Raw genomic sequence first — 16,946 nt, 5'->3', positions numbered from 1 at the left:
ACCCCTGATTCATGAGCTGCAGAATGGATGTTGTGTTAGCAGGCATGAAAACAACATTAATTTCATTGTACATCTCTCCACCAGAGCTCTTGGGCCACCAGTTGCATTGTCAATGAGCAGTCAAAATTTGAAAAAGTTTTTTTTCTGAGAAGTAAGTCTTAAAATATTCAGTGAAACTATATTGTAAACAGATGTGCTGTCTCATAGGCTTTGTTGTTCCATTTATAAAGAATAGGCAGAGCAGATTTAGCATAATTCTTGAGGGCTCTGGGATTTTTGGAATGGAAAGTAAGCATTGACTTCAAATTAAAGTCTCCGTTGCATTAGCCTCTAACAAGAATCAGCCTATCTTTTGAAGATTTGAAGCTAGCCATTGACTCCTCTTATCTAGCTATAAGAGTCCTAGATGGCATTTTCTTCCAATGAAGTCTGTTCCATCTGATTGAAAATCTGTTGTTTAGTGTAGCCACCTTCATTAATCACCTTAGCCAGATCTTCTGGATAACTTGGTGCAATTTCTATGTTAGCACTTGCTGCTTCACCTTGTATTTTATGTTATAGAGAAAAGTTCTTTCCTTAAACCTCATGAACCAACCTCTGCTACCTTCCAACTTTTCTTCTGCAGCTTCCTCACCTCTCTGAGCCTTCATAGGAAAGAAGAGAGTGAAGGTTTCGCTCTGGATGAGGCTTTGGCTTAAGGGAATGTTGCGTCTGCTTTGATGTTCTATCCAGACCTCTAAAACTTTCTACATGTCAGCAATAGACTGATTTTGCTTTCTCATCACTTATGTGTTCACTGAAGTAGCACTTTTAATTTCCTTCAATAACTTTTCCTTTGCATTCATAACTTGGCTAACTGTTCGGCACAAGGGACCTAGCTTTGGTCTATCGCAGCTTTCAACAGGACTTCTTCACTGAGCTTAATCATTTCTAGCTTTTGATACAAGTGAGAGACATTCAACTCTTCCTTTCACTTGAACACTAGGAGGCCATTGTAAAGTTAGTAACTGGCCTAATTTCAATATTGTTGTATCTTAGGGAATAGGGAGGCCTGAGGAGAGGGAGAGAGCTGGGGGAACGGCCAGTCAGTGGAGCAGTCACAATACTACACACAGCATTTGTATATTACGTTTGCCATCTTAAATGGGTGTGGTTCATGGTGCCCCAAAACAATTACTAGAGTAACATCAAAGATCTGTGATCATGGATGACCGAAACAAATATAATAATGATGGGAAAACTTGGAATATTGCAAGAATTACCAAAATGTGACACAAATGGGACACAGAGTGAGCAAATGCTGTTGGGAAAGACGGCACCAAAAGACTTGCTTCGCATTGTAGGATTGCTGCAAGCTTCAATTTGTAAAAACAAAACAAAACAAAAAAACCCCCACAATATCTGCAGAAGTACAAATAAAGCAAAACACAATAAAACAAGTTATGTCTGTGTAGTGCCTTGGCTTTGTATGTCAGATGAAGCATTGAGCTGAAGTGGGTGATGGGAGCTGTAGCTCACTGAGAGGAGGAACTGAGGGGCAAAGCAGAGTCAGGAAGTCTTTGCCTTATGAGGACACCATGGATTAGATTGTTCAACACCCATCCCAACCCTCTTTCTGGTGGGCAGAAGTAGGGAAGCTAAAAACTACATTTCCCAGACTGCCTTGCAGCTAAGGACCTGGATGTGATTTAGGTTCCACCAGTCAGAAGTACTTGCACAGGAACTGGAGTTGGAGTCATGTGTGGAGAGAGAGAAGCTGCAGAACAATCATGTTGCCAGTGCGGACCTGGCAGAGGTGGGTGGCTCTGGTGACAGCTTCCCTACTTGGCAGCCAGTCTCCTGATCCTGGCAGGGGCTGCAGCACCCATGGCAGCTCAGTTCTGATGTGTGGCTTTGCAAGCTGTTCCTGGGAACAACTGACAAAAGTTGACACTCTACAGTCAACTTCTTCAGCCCTCCCACCAACTGTGTAAGCCATTTAAGATTCTGTTTTCTGCAGCAGAACCCCGGCTGAAACAAGGAAATACTCTGTGAGGGCAGTGAGGGGCTCTGACGGCAAATAGCAACCATGGCCAGGTGAATAGGGTGTATGTGTACATTGTCACTCTGTCAAGACAAAGGGACTGGTCAATGTCAGGCGCTATTTATTTTCATATCCCAGACAACACTGTTCAAATCCAGTCAAACTACAGGCTTTATAAGGGATGCCAGCACTTTAGGGTTTCATCATGGGGATAGAAACCTCTTGGTTATCGGGCAGTTGTCTGAATGAATGCCTTAGAATGACCAATTTCCCAGTCTGTATGAAACTCAGTGAATGGCATTGGTGTTGCCAAGATTCTAGGCTCGTTCCTGAGCTTCAGAGATGGCAAGGGACTTACCCAGGGTCACACAGCAAGTTGTAAGAGCCAGAACTTGTTCTCTGATTCTAACCGAATCTTTCCATTGCTCCAGTGAATGCAAAAAGAATGAAGAAATGGATGAGAGAGGTATGGGACTGGCCCTGACTCCAGAGTCCAAGGGCCAACCTGGGGCTGGGGCAGAGAAGGAGGAGAAGAGAAGGCAGATTTGGACAGTGAGAACCACATTGGAATGCTTTTTAAAAAACCACTCTTTAGTCAAATCCATAGAGACAGAAAACAGAATGGTGGTTTCCAGGGGCAGTGGGGAGGGGTGAATGGGGAGTTGTCGCTTAATGGGACCAGCATTTCTTCTGGGGAAGATGAAAAGTTTATGGGAATGGATGGCGGGGACAGTTGCACAACAGTGTGAATGTACTCAATGCCACTGAACTTTACGCTTAAAGATGGTTAAAATGGTAAATTTTTGTTATGTATATTTTACCACATTTTTTTTTTTAAAGCACCCTCTGCCCACTAATGTGTGATGATGTGGGCTGCAGGAAGGTGGCTGCCTCCTAGCCTGAAGGGTGCAGGGCAGGGGACAGAGTGGTGTCCTAGTCTCTCCATGGGGCAGAAGCGGTCCATCCAGCTGGTATATCTGGGAGCACCCCAGGCACTAAGCCGGGAGAATAGGGATCCCGCTGGGGGTACACACCAGGGAGGGGCACCAGACCTCCTGCAGAGCTGGTCTCCCAGGACACTGACAGTGGTTCTCACAGACATGCGGCTCCCCAGAACGCTGATACCCAGAGAGACCCCAGAGGAGGCCCCCTCTGTGCCGATGGGGAGCTGCAGACTCAAGGCTGGCAGGAGCCCCTGGCCGCTTCCCAAGCCAGCTGTGTCAAGCCATTAGGTGCAGCCCGAGTTCTGCCTGTGTCTCTGGGACGCTTCAGAGCCCTGGCCCGCCTCCCCCTGCCAGGAGGAGGCCCCTCAGTGCCCAAAGCCTTTTAACAGAAACTCAGAAGGCTTCTGGGCTCACATGCACCAGAAGCTGAAAGCCTGTCCTCCACCAGTGCGTCTCAGATGTCCATTTAGAAATACCCCAGGGGCACCTGGGTGGCTCAGTCTAAGTGTCCAACTCTTGGTTTGGGTTCAGATCACGATCTCGCCGTTCATGGGTTCGAGCCCCACATTGGGTTCTGTGCTGATGACGTGAAGCCCACTTGGGATTCTCTCTCTCTCTCCCCCTCTCTCTGCCCCATGTTCTCTCTCTCTGAAAATAAATAAATAAACTTAAAAAAAACAAAAGAAATACCCCAACTTCCTCATCCCTGGGTGGGATAATTCTGAGGAGAGGTTTCTGGCATCACTTTCCTGTGGCTCCCTGAGGAAGTAAGCTCTGTTTCTCACAGTGGTGTCTAGCTTAATAACACACACTTTGTTGAGTTTATCTTTCCTCCTCCCCCCTCCTCCCCCCACGCCGTCCTCCTTCCCTGCTCCTCCACTGGGGATTCCCGGTATACCATGTCCGCTCACATCCTTGGCTCAGGGAACCCAGGCACGACGCTGGCCCCCACCGGCTCTGTCTGGAGTGTGAGTGGTCTGCCAGTGTCCAAATCTCTCTATGGTCCTCGGTCCTGAGCCACATGGGGCTCAGCCCCTTCCGAGCCCAGCCCCTTCTTGGGCCTTGATAGATCTTTTTCCACGTCTGGTTCTGGGGCTTGAGTGTTCCTTGCATTAATTTGCACGGTGGCTCTTTAGACTCCTGTCCTACTTGGGAAGCGTCTTGGCAATGCTAGGCCTCTTCAGGGCCTCTGACCCGTTGAGGCCCAAATGGTGAGGACGCGCCAAGGCCAGAATCCACTGGGTTGGGGAAATGAGCGGGCCTTGAATCAGCCAAGCTGCAGCAGTGGAATGCAAAAGTGGGGCAAACCCGAGGCTCCAGGGTCAGTCGGACATGAAGTCTACCCTGGACTATCATTGACTTGCTGAGTGACCCTCACTGGTCACTTTCCCACTCTGTGGTCTAGTGTCCCCACCTGACACATGGCTGTGAGGACCCAGGGCACAGCCATGTTCAAAGAGTATAAATGAAATCTGAACCATAGTAGCTGACCCTTGTGCGTGGATTGACTGCTTTACTCTTCACACACCTGTGACACAGTTGCTATCATTATCATTAATAGGTTAAGAAGCAGAGGTTCAGAGAGGTTGCTTAAACTGCCTGACACCACACAGCCTAATAAGTGGCAGAGTCAGAATCTGATCTCTGGCTATGGTGTGAAAAGCCATCACGTAGAAGTTTGTTGATTTTAGGGGGTGGGAGGGTGTGGCCTCAGCAAACAGGTGGTCAAGGTCAGCCTCATTGAGATGGTGGCTTGAGTAAGGATTTGAAGGAGTTGAGGGAGACAGTCATTGGCTATCTGGGAGAACATTCAAGGCAAATGAACAGTCAGTGCAAAGGCTCTGGGGCAGGAGTATACCTGACAGGCTTGAGGCAGATTGAAAAGGCCAAGGTGACTGAGAGAGAGTGAGTAAGCAGAGGGCAGTTGGGAATAAGACAATATTGGGCCAGATGATACAAGGCTTTGTGGGCCTTGGTGAAGACTTTGGCCTTTACTTTGAGAAAAACAGGAGTCACTGGGAGAAGATAGGAGGTGGTGGGACACTCAAGGGCACTGTATGGTTGTGTGCCTCGGACCCAGCTAACCAGCAGCCCCAACACCCCACTCCATCCCAGGGGCCCTGCAGAGATGCTTCTGAGCCAGGGGTCAGGGAGAGGAGAAGAGAAAGCCATTGTCATCATTTGCCCATGGTGGTTATGTATGTCCCTGTTGATGAGTGCCAGGTCCCCAGGAGGGACGGGCTGCTCCTCTGGCTAGGGTTCAGGACATCTCCTGCCAGGGGGTCCTTGGGAGCAGCTTTCTGCCTGTGCCCCAGGGAAAGTGGCAGCTGCTTATCTGATGGGGAAGCCCAGTGCAGTAGACGGCAGAGTCAACACACCCTTGACCCTGCTTACAAAATCATATTTTCCAAACACACTGTTCCTCCAAGCCCCTTATCAGGCCTCCAGGTGGCAAAGCCCTGTTGCTGGGCAATGTTGTTTTATCTGCAAGGTCTGCACAGAGGCCAGTATGAGGTGATTTCATTAGATCCTCTCCCATCTGTCTCTGCAAACATCCCCAGGGGCCTCCAATTAAGGTTTTGCTTTTCTTCTTTGGCAGATGTTTGTTTTAATCTAATAAAGCGGTTTACAGGCCTCAATGTGTGGACGAAAGCCTCGGCAGGCCCCAGCCCGGGAGGTGGTGGGAGAGGTGGGGTGCGGGTGTGTGGGCACCAAGCCGTGGACGCTGAGGCTTGCTCACCCAGAGCAAGCACGAGGCACAACAGGATGCAAGGAAGGACCTGGCCTGGCCAAACTCAGATGGAAAAGGTCTTCCCCGTGCTCCGCCTCCTTCCCAGGGCTACATTGCCACGGGGGCGTGGGGGGACCTCACTCAAGAGCAGGTTGTCTTCTAAGGAGACACCCTGGGGTCTGTAGCCAAGGGGGAGACACCTGGGAGATGGTCTACAGAGGCTCCCCAGAGAAGGTGCTGTGGAAGAATGGCTTAGCAATGTGCAAGCTCCGAGGTCATGCCAAGTAGACCAGAACATTGGAAACCAAAGACTTTGAGGGGAGAGGATGGTGAGGGTAAGATCCAGGGCAGAGGAGAGTGCAGGGGTTGGTCTGACTTGGCCAAGACATTGTGGAAGAGAGGGAGGTGGGAGCACCCCTGCACTAAGAACAGGGTCAAAGCAATGTGCTGGGGCTTCTAGGATGGGGCCGGGTAGCCAGGACTCTGAGGGAGAGAGGATCCCTTGCCCAGGCCCAACCTCCTAGCCCCAAAAGCATGACTTTTAGGGATTTCCAGAGAAGTCTTCAGGTCATTTCAGGGTGATCCTTGTCCCCAGAGCCCCTCGCCAGCTGGGAGAAGCAGCTTAGGATGGTGGAAGGAGCTGCACTTTGGAGCCAAGGAGACCTGGGCTTGGGTCCTGACTCTGTCTAGTACGGGGTCACCTTGCAGCAGTCACTTAACCTTTCTGAGCTTGTTTCTTATTTTGTTAAATGGCCAAATTAATTCCTGTGATTTCTATGAACTTAACTGAGAGAGTTCAGTCACGACGATTGTCCGTGCTTGCTATGTCTCGGGCAGCTCAAGGGTGCTGATGACAGGACAGAAAGCCCCAGCACAGTTCCTGGGTGCTCAGCATGCGTGGCTGTCCCTCCCATGTCCCAGGTGGCCGTCTCCCTCCCTCTCTCCCTCAGGCTCTGTCCTCTAGTGAAGCACTTAGTTTGTGAGGTTCCGTTTTGTAGCCTACTGACTAAAGGAGCCACATCCTTCAAGCTTCGCATCAGCAGGACTGGGAAGTTCAACGTCTGGGGGAGCCTCAGTTTGCCCATCTGTAAAATGGTGATATTGATAATACCTACTTCCTAGCACCCTTGTGAGGGGTTCACAGAGTTATGTTGTCAGGTGTTCTCACACAGGGCCTGGACTAAAGTGAGTGCCAAGTTAATGTCAGCACCCACCTGTTATCATAGAAACTTCAGGGTGATTGAGTATCTCTGATATCCAGGGCAGTTGAGCTCCCCACAGCTGTGTCTAGTGCCCTACAAAGTTGAACCCTGCCTGGAAAAGGGATTATTGTGTGTGGGGGTGCCCTGGAGACCCGAGGATGTGCTGATTCTGCTTCCATAGGGGAGCGGGCAGTGAGCTGATTCCCCAGGCTTCAGACCCTGCACCTCCCCAGCTATCCCGGTGAGGGTCAGAGGCGCAGGCCAAGGGGGTCTTTGGGGAGCTCTGGCCTGGAGGGATGCGCAGGGAGCCCCCCCACCACCACCACGTGTGGGGCCGCAAGGCAGTGCATGAACTTCTTACCTTCTCTGAGTGACATTTCAGAGCCAGTTAGCTGGGCAGCCTTCTCCCCTAGAGAATGGGCTGTTCTCTCACCCAGCTCAGAGGCTGAGCAGCCCCGTTTTTCCTCGTGCTTTCCACCTTGCAGGAGCTGGCAGAGAATCCTGGGCCATGTAGGGTTTAATCATGGCCCTTCCTCTTTACCAAGACCTAAGTCGGTCCAGGTGCTGACTGGCGTCCTCACCTTCATCTGCCTGGGCAAGGAGACTTCTCTTCCTTCTCCATCTGAACTCCATTATCGGTGCTCCATCCTTGTGGTCAAAGCTCTGCTCCCCGCCCCCACCTTCGCCCCAAACAGCAGGTGCCACACATTGGGCTTTCTCAGTCATTTACTCTGCAGTACGGGGGATCCATGCCAGTGGGGTGACAGTTACCAAGCACACACAGAGATGAGGAGGTATTACTTGGGGAACAGGGTCTAAGGGAAAAAATATGAGCTTCTGCCAGAGTTTTACCTTCCAGGAAATTGAGGAATTCAGGCTCTCAGAATGGTCCCCTCATATTTCTTTGGTTTTCTCTCTTATTCCACTCACCCAGCAGTGACTGCTTCAGCCACATCAAATTACCGTCCTGACACTTGCCCACCTCCCCTGTGTCATATGTAGGTATCATACACACTACTGCCCACATACCTTTTTTATACATCCCCTTGCCAAGACTGCCTCTTCTTGCGTCTTTGTCTTCTGCAAACTTTAAGGCTCAGATCAACTCCACTCAATGCCTTTCACTCCAGGAAGTATTTTTGACTAGCCCAACCCACCCAGATCCCTATCCATAGAGATATTTTTTTTCCTTTTTTTTCCATAGAGCTCTTTTAGCCTCTACTATCAGCATCACTATTTGACCATCATCAAATATTAGCATGGGCATTAACCTTGATGCAAATATTCTACCTGCTCAGCTAGATTTCAAGCCTTTTGAGGAGAAGAGAACATTGCTTCAAACCATCTCCAACCCTGAATTCACAGAAATATGACCTATGTTTTTTCATGGAAGTGAAAAGAGCTTAACATAGATATGAAGAAGACAACAGAATTTCTGACAAGGTGGGAAGTCTGGTCAGGAAGATGTTTGGGGAGCTAGGAGCTTTCTGGAATTCATATATGTGTATGTCACACTGTAAATAGTACTCACCCTGGATCCTCACGTAGAGGCAGGTAAATTCAAATGATATTCTGGTTTACTTGGCTGCTGTGGATGAGACGCAGCGCCAAGCTCAGAGGCACAGATAACAAGCTTGAGTACCGCTGTCCATGGTACTCAACCATCACCTCCACCAGAAAACCCAGGACACTGGTTAGAGACTCTTGTCCAAACATATCCTAGGGGTCATAGCTGTAAGATCTTATTTTTTTTAAGCTTGTTTAAACTTTTTATATTATTAGAAGATAATTATGATCGTGGCTGTGTTTATCAGTCAACAAAGTTGATTTATTTCATGGCATTTTACCTTATTTCCAATGGATGCTTTCTACCTCTGATTAGTTGAAGGATGGAGGCATCATGTGTCTGCTCTATCAAGTCCCTCAAAATTATATTTTTAAGATTAAGGACCCTCATTACTTCATGGGAACTAATGCACTCCTGCCTTTTTGCATCATTTTGGAGACATTGTTTCAGCTCTGCCTCATACTGACTGACCTTGGAGAGGTCAATTCACCTATATGGGCCTCAGTGTTTTCCTTTACAAATAGTTGAAGGGATGGGGGGGGGGGTTGGAATTGATTATATGAGAGATGTCTTTCTTTGTTGAAATGATGGCTCCTGAATTACTTGCCCTGTTCTCCACATCTCCATGAGCCCTTCTTCTCAAACCCTTTAAAATAAACAAGAAGATCTAGGACATTTCCTACATCAAACCCAAAAGACAGATTTTCATGGGTGGCCTCACTGCCCATTGCTAAGAATAATGTGAAAGCTCTACCTGTGATGTTGCCATCTTAGAAGGACATCCTAAACTCCCAGTCTTCTTATATTGAGGTGACTTGAACGATATCTCAGCTTCCTCTGGTGGAAGTCACATGGTGACTGATGTAAACAATGGCTTTTGTTCCATGCATGCCAGCTTTTCCAGAGAAGATCTGTGCCTACCCAGGAGGCTTTAGAGACAACAAAGCCTACTGATTTGGCTTCAGAACCAGAGAACCTCCTAGCGTGGAGCAAGGGTCTCAGAAGACTTCGGCTGCCTTTGTACCCCTGATAAGGGCACTCTGAAGAAGCCACCACACCCCTGCTCCCAGTCCTCTTGGCTCCCAGCTCCTGGAGAGATGGTTCAGGGCAGTGGTTACGTGATGTGGTCTTAGGCCTGGACCACTTCTAGGCTACTCAACCACCCCATCCCAGGATCCCAGTAAGAGATCTTATTCTTGAGGCATTGAATGCTAATAAATAATAAATGCCAAAGTGGACACAGGACAATGATACAGAGAAGCTGGAGAATTTTTACCAAAGATGATAGCTGAGTCTCAAATGCATTTGTCCCAGATTTACAGGCTGTAAATGTCCTTGGGAGATCACCTTGTATCGCCCACAGTCTCCCTGATAGCAGAAAGGAAGAACCAAAGATGCACACAGAGAATTCCAGGGGTCTCCATGCCCGGCCTCACCTCTTAAGAAAGACAACCTTGCCCTGGGTGGGGGGCCTGAGAACCCAGTGCTTCTCTGAGCAGAGTTCACTATGCAATGAGGTATCACCACACACCTACTAGAATATAATGTCTAAAATCAGAAAGATTAATTGTACTTGGGGCACCTGGGTGGCTCAGTCAATTAAGTCTCTGATTTCAGCTCAGGTCATGATCTCACAGTTCATGAGTTCAAGTCCCGTGTTGGGCTCTGTGCTGACAGCTCAGAGCCTGGAGCCTGCTTCGGATTCGGCATATCCCTCTCTCTCTGCCCCTCCCCTGCTCTTTCTCTCTCTCTCTTTCTCTCTCAAAAATAAATAAACATTAAAAAAATACTTAGAAAGGTTAATTGTACCAAGTGTTTATGATGATGTGGAGGAACTTGAATTCACGTATTGCTGGTGGGAATGTAAAATGAAACAATTATTTTTGGAAACAATTTGTCAGTTTCTTCAAAACTTAAACATATACCTACCATATGATCCAGCCGGTCCACTTCCAGGTGTTACCCAAGAAAAATGAAAGCATTCAACACTTGTACATGAATATTCATAGCAGCTTTATTTGGAATAGTCCCAAACTGGAAACAACTCAAATATCTAAATATATAAATAAATAGGTAAGTTGTGTATCCATATAATGGGCTATGACTTAGCAATAAAAAAGAAATCTAAACTATTGTCATACCAACAATATGGATGGAGAATCTCAAAATAGAAGCGAGACAAAAAGAGTACATGTTGTATAATTTCATTTATATAAAATTCTAGGGCATGCAAATGAATCTATAGTGGCAGAAGGCAGATTAGTGGTTGCCTGGGATAGGGAAGAGGGACTCTGAAGGAGATGAGGGGGAGGGCAGATCACAAAGGGTCAAGAGGAAATTTTGGGAAGTGATGGATGTGGTCACTGCCTCGATTGTGGTAATGGCTTCACAGGTGTATGCGTATGTCAAAACTCACCAGATTGTATACTCTAAATATGTACAAATGTATGTCAATAAAGCTGTTTTTAAAAAAGAAGCTGCCACAAGAATACAGAACACATGGAAGGATACAGGGGGCTATAGACGTCTTCCAGCCCCAAGCTGGCTTTGATTGTCATGGGGGAAAGAGTGATTGTCCCCATCTGACATGAAGAACCCAGTGAAGAGCCTGGGACCCAGAAAGGTTAAGTGCTGGGACTGAGGTCATGCGGCAAGTCCAGGGCAGAGGCCATGGCAAGATCCACACTTCCTCCTCCAGATCCAGCGCTTTTTCTGTGGGGCACTGGCTGTGCTCCCGGCTTAGCAAGCCCTGGACTGAGGGACAGGGTGTCCCTACCACCTGAAGATATAATCTCCTTTCCACAACACACTCCTCCCCTGATAGTCATCCCTGGGTTTGGCTTGCGCTTGCAGCCAGGAGACTGGCTTAATTTGCAGAAAGAGGCCATGGTTACAGCATCTCCCCAGGGAAGTAATAAAGAGAAGTGTGAGATAAGGGACAAATGCAATTACCTAATAACGCTGTTATCGGTGGTAGAGGACACAAGCCAAGCCAGTGATTCCTGCCCCTGTCCCAGCATCCTGGAGAGGCTGACAGGGCCACCCAGCCCAGGAGAGCACCTGGGGCCAAGGGGCCATAGTCAGGGGTGGAGGGGGTGGGGTGCCAGGGTGGGCCAAGCACCCATTTGGCTTCTGTCCCTGTGTTCTCCCCTGGCCCTGGGGACCCACACAGTGCTTGGGGGCAGAGCCGGAGAGGGATCCTGGAAGAGGTGAAATAGCGTCAGCTTTGTGAATGGACGGACCGGGATGTAAGGCCTGGTGGCTGCTGGGCCTCAGTGATCCCAAACCAAGGAAACAGTGGTCCCTGCCTCATGCATAATGGCTTGTCCCGTAAGGCCGGTTCACCCTGCTTCCCCCTCCCTTGCCGTCCTTCTGGTTTCTTTTCTCCTCATTCTGTGCACGCCAAAGACAGGACTGCTGAGGACGAAGGAGCCGCTGGCCTTCAGAGCGGGAGCCGGAAATGCAGAGAAATTCGGGCAGACACATTTGCTGAGTGCTTACTGTGTCCCAGACACTGGACTGAGCACCTCACAGGCTTGATCCCATTTAATCCCCACAACGAACCACATCACCGACAAAGACACTGAGGCCTCTCTAGACTGTCACTTGCCCAAGGTCACAGAAAGCATAAAGAGGCAGAGGCGGGCCTTGAACAGTCTGACTCCCAAGTTTACGGCCTTGTGGATGAAGTTCCCTACTGGGTTTCCGGGGTCTTTCTTTTTCTGACTTCTGCCCCCAACCCGGGATAGGAGGCTGGGAGGGTGGCCCTGGCTGGGCTCCAGGTTCAGGTGCTCTCTTGCCACCCAAGCCGTCCTCATGACCTCACAGATGTGCACAGCACCCTACAGTCTCCAAAAACTCTCCCATCACTTACACCATTGGGTGGTTCTGACTCCCTTGGGAGAGGAGAGGGCTGCTATTATCCCGACTCCATAGAATCTGTGATGAAGATAGCATGGCTCCTTTCCCAGGGGCAAACGGCTCTATACGCATTGGACCAGGTTTTCTGCCCAACAACCCTGAGAAATAAATATCATCAGGTTCAATTTATAAATGCTGAAACTGAGTTCCAGAGAAGTTAATAACTTGCCTAAGTTTATAAAGCTAGAGAGCAGCTGAGCCAGTATTTCCTCCAGGTTGGCTGGACCCCCAAACGCAAACTCTGTATCGCTTTGAAACTGAATTTGAACAGCGTTGATCATTCTAACACCTAATCTAATCTCTCTCTCTCTCTTTTTTTAAGTTTATTTAATTATTGTGTGTGAGAGAGAGAGGGAAAGAGTAATCAGGGGAGGGGGAGAGAGAGAGGGAGAGGGAGAGAGAGAATCCCAAGCAGGCTCTGTGTGGACAGCATGGAGCCTGACCCAGGACTCGAACCCGCAAACTGTGAGATCATGACCTGAGCCAAAATCACCAGTTGGACGCTTAGCCGACTGAGCCACCCAGGCACCCTCCCCCCTCCCCAGAACACCTAATCTAATCTAATCTAATCTAATCTTCCTCAGTCCCTCCCAGAGGAAGGCTCTGAGGTCCTTGACTGAAGGGTCAGTCCTGACATTTTCTGAGCCAATCAGACAACATTCATTCATTCCTTTGACAAAATGCATGAGTGCTTGCGCCCCAGCAACCATGCGGACGCTGGTTTCTGAGTGCCCACACGTCATGGGCCCTGCCTGGAAAAGATCACTGCCTGGTGAAGAGGGAGAGGAACAGTGTGTATAAGGGACAAAACCCACATGGACCTTGGTGTCCTCAGATTACCTCATGTAATCTGGTGTCCTCAGATTACCTGCAGAGGTAATCTGCCCTATTCTGAGCCTCGCCATTCAGCAGTTTCCATGGATATCAAGTCATAATAACCAATTAGACGAAGTCAAGTACAAATCAAGTGTCTGTTTCAATCTTTGATATCATCCCCTTCTAAGTTTTTATCCACTTACACTGATTTCGATCATTCATTCAACACTGACTGAACACCTATAAGGCTCTATGCCTGGATAAGTGAGTTACTAATAATTATAACAATCACCCACCAAAAATCATCAACATTGGGTGCTTGGGTGGCTCAGTTCAGTGTCTGACTTCAGCTTAGGTTGTGATCTTGCAGTTTGTGGGTTCGAATCCCACATCGGGCTCTGCGCTGACAGTGCGGAGCCTGCTTGGGATTCTGTCTCTCTCCCTCTGTCTCTCTCCCTCTGTCTCTCTGCCCCTTCCTCACTTGCACACTCTTTCTCTCAAAATAAATAAATGAACTTTGAAATATATTTTTTAAATCACTAACATTCCCTGAGAATTTATCATGCACTGGCCACTCTTCTAAGTACTTCACATGTATTTCTTTTTCCATTAGAGATGAGAACGGGATAATGTCTTTCATTTCAGTTTTAACACAGTTAACCTACAATGCTATATTAATTTCAGCACTTCGCATGTATTAATTCATTTATCCCACAACAGCCTGATGAGGAAGGTATTGTTACTATTCCCTGTACAGGATGAGGAAACAGAAAAGATAAGGATTTTGCCCACAAAAAAAAAAATGGTATTGGACAGATATGTCATCGTGGGATTTCTGGGTGATCTGAATATACCCAGATCTGAGAGTTAAGACCGTCCGCCAGGGCAGGTCATGTCTTTTTACCAGTCCCTGATTCTAGCATCAGTCTTCACATCCTTGCGGCTTTTATATACAGCTCACGAAAATAAGCATGGGCCCCCGGGTTACCTCTGAGGCACAGACCTAGCTGCACTAAACACTCAGAATCGAGGTGTGTGGGCCCTGCCCCTTGGCTCTGAAGCTAGGAGGAGGTCTCTGAGAAACACTGGGGGTGGGCACATGACTCCTTTCCCAGCTCTGGCCTCTTCCCGCTGCCCAACACACTCCTTCCCTCATTTGGAAGGTAGGAGCTGGACCACATGGGAATGTCATGGGACTTGAGCAGGACAGGGTGCCACGAGAGACCACTTTTCACCCACATGAAGTTAGGGGATGGAGCAGGAAGGTCCTCACTGCTGAAGTAAGGGTCGGCTACATCCATTTGTTATAGTTTAACTAGTTTAACTGTTATAGTTTAACTAGTACCTGGGGGCAAGGAGGTCTTCCCCCACCACCTGTCCAACCTCAGGGGTCAGCTCCTTTCGGGAGCCTTCCCTGACTCTCCAGCCTTCACTGTTCTCTCAGACCTTATCGACCATAATATCACAGACTCTGAAGGAACCCTACGGATCACCTTGATGGGAAAACAAAGACCAGCCCAAGAGCCCGTCAGCCCTGACCTTCACTCTGGCCCCTTCTGATACCCTATGAGCCTTTTGCACTTTTCCAGGACTATGGCCTGGTCGTGTGGTCACTCCACCTGCCTGCCTTTGTCCTGTCGCCTCATATCCTCGTGGGGTCCTATTGAGGCTGTAGCGGTCTTTCTGTGGGTGTCCCCACCTGCACAGCTGCCTTTGGGTTTCTTCCAGAAATGTGGGACCAGTGGAGCTTTGAACTCAGAGGAGCCTGGGGTCTGGTGCTTTGCAGGGCAAGACTGAGTGAGAACACACCTCTGCTTTTAGGAACAGTGGCCACTGAGCTCAGCTCTCCGAGGTAAGGACCGCTAACCACCCCCACTGCTGCTCTGAACGGGGCGCGGCACCAGCAGTAGCCCTGGAAGACGTGCAGTTAATGGTGACGTCAAGACTCGAACCCAGGGCATCTGCTTCCAAGGCGGGGGCTCTTCCATCGGCACCGCGTTGCCTCTCGCCACGGAAGGTTCTTGGAGAGACTGGAGGCTTTGAAGACAGGGGTGGTGTCTTCCGTCTCCTGAAAGTCCTGGACAGGCTGACCGCGGGAGCCGCTCTCCCAGACCTGTTTGTGGATCACATGTTCCCCACTTCCTGTGCGAGCAAGAAGCCCACCTGCTGGGCACCTGCCTGCCCTCCTGGTGCCTGAGGCAGTTGGCACCACGGGGCCGCTGTTTTCCCTCCTTGTTTTCCTGTGGAGGAGTTACCTCCTTCCAGATCGGGAAAGGAGGTTAGAAGAAAATAGCTCAGCAGCTGTCCCGAGACACGCTCGCCTCCGTTGTTTGGCCAATGCAGGGCTGTTTGTGTTGGGTCTCCGTATGGTCTCCGCACATCATCCCCTCTGCCCCCGCTCTCAGACATCAGCTGCCGTGCTGTCCCCGGTGAACGGTGCAGAGTTCACTTCTCCAGGGACGACCCTCCATCAGTGGGGAACAAGCTCTCGCCTCCCTCACACGGGACGGTTCTGAAGTGCATTTTATACCATTCCTCAGGGGTCCCTGGTGGGATGGACCCCAGCTGCCCATGCTGGTGACTGACTCACTAGGGCACATATCGTTGGCATTGCCTGCTTCCTTGTCTTACTCTCTTGTTCCCTCACTGTGGCCTCTTGGGCCCACCTCCAAGTAAACCTCCTGCACCTGAGTCCTTGTCTCAGGCTTTGCATTAGGGAGAAGCCAAACTAAGACCAAAATGTGAGGCCAGGCTGGTACAGAGCATGAGATGGAGGGCAAACCCTTGTCTTAGGAACCAGGAGACCCGAGTTCTGATCTACATCGCTGCTAGTGGGTTGAATACGTAAATGAATGAATGAGTGAAGGAATGATGTGGCTATTACTCAGCCCACTTTGCCGATTTGGAAACATGGGTGGCATTTTTATGGCACAGCAATTTCTGGCTATACATTGTCATCCTCTGATGATGCCCCCCCCCCCCACACTTGGATTAAATGTGACCATGCGACTTTCTTTGGTCAATAAAATGTGAGCAGAATATGTCTGACCTCTGGATGAGAGCAGTTTGGAGACAAATATTCCTGTTTTCCTGCTCTGGCCAGCCGTGAAGCCATGTGCTGAGAAGGAAGTGCCAGGAGATTAAAGCAGCCTGAGTGCCAAGTCATCTCATAGGGGACAGGGACCCTGGAGGAGCCCAGGCTGAGAATGGAGTGTGTGTGTGTGTGTGTGTGTGTGTGTGTGTGTGTAATAAACTTTTGTTATTTTGAGCCAGAAATTTTGAGGATACTTGCTACTGAAGCATGACCTAGCTCACCCGGACTGACACACAAACCAAGCCCTGAGGACACTGATGGCAGAGCTGGGGGCCTGGAACCCAGGCATTTCCTCCCAGCCCAGATAACCCTTGTCCCTGCTAGAGACCTGTACTCATCTCCCCACGTCTGGAAGCAAGGCACTGTGGCCAAAGAGCCGGCATTTCCGTTCTATTCCAGTTGGCCAATCTCAAGGGAGCCCCTTAAAGGTTCTGTCCCTAATCCACGAGTTGACCTGGGGTCACCCATTTATACTAAGAAGAGGTAGGATGAGACCAGCGGTTCCTAAACTACCCTGTGGAGCCCCTGCTCCCACAGGAGTGCTGGGAGCTGGGGCTGATGGGTGATTGCAGTATTCTCTCTCTTCCTCCTTAGAACAGAACAGCTCCTGTCATGTCTGTTTTGCGTTTGGGGGTTTTCACGTTGGAG

This window comes from Panthera pardus, unplaced genomic scaffold, assembly GCF_024362965.1.
Source record: "Panthera pardus isolate Hobbes unplaced genomic scaffold, ASM2436296v1 HiC_scaffold_24, whole genome shotgun sequence".
Taxonomy (NCBI): domain Eukaryota; kingdom Metazoa; phylum Chordata; class Mammalia; order Carnivora; family Felidae; genus Panthera; species Panthera pardus.
The sequence above is the reverse complement of the archived record's forward strand: the minus strand, read 5'-3'. Positions refer to the sequence as shown.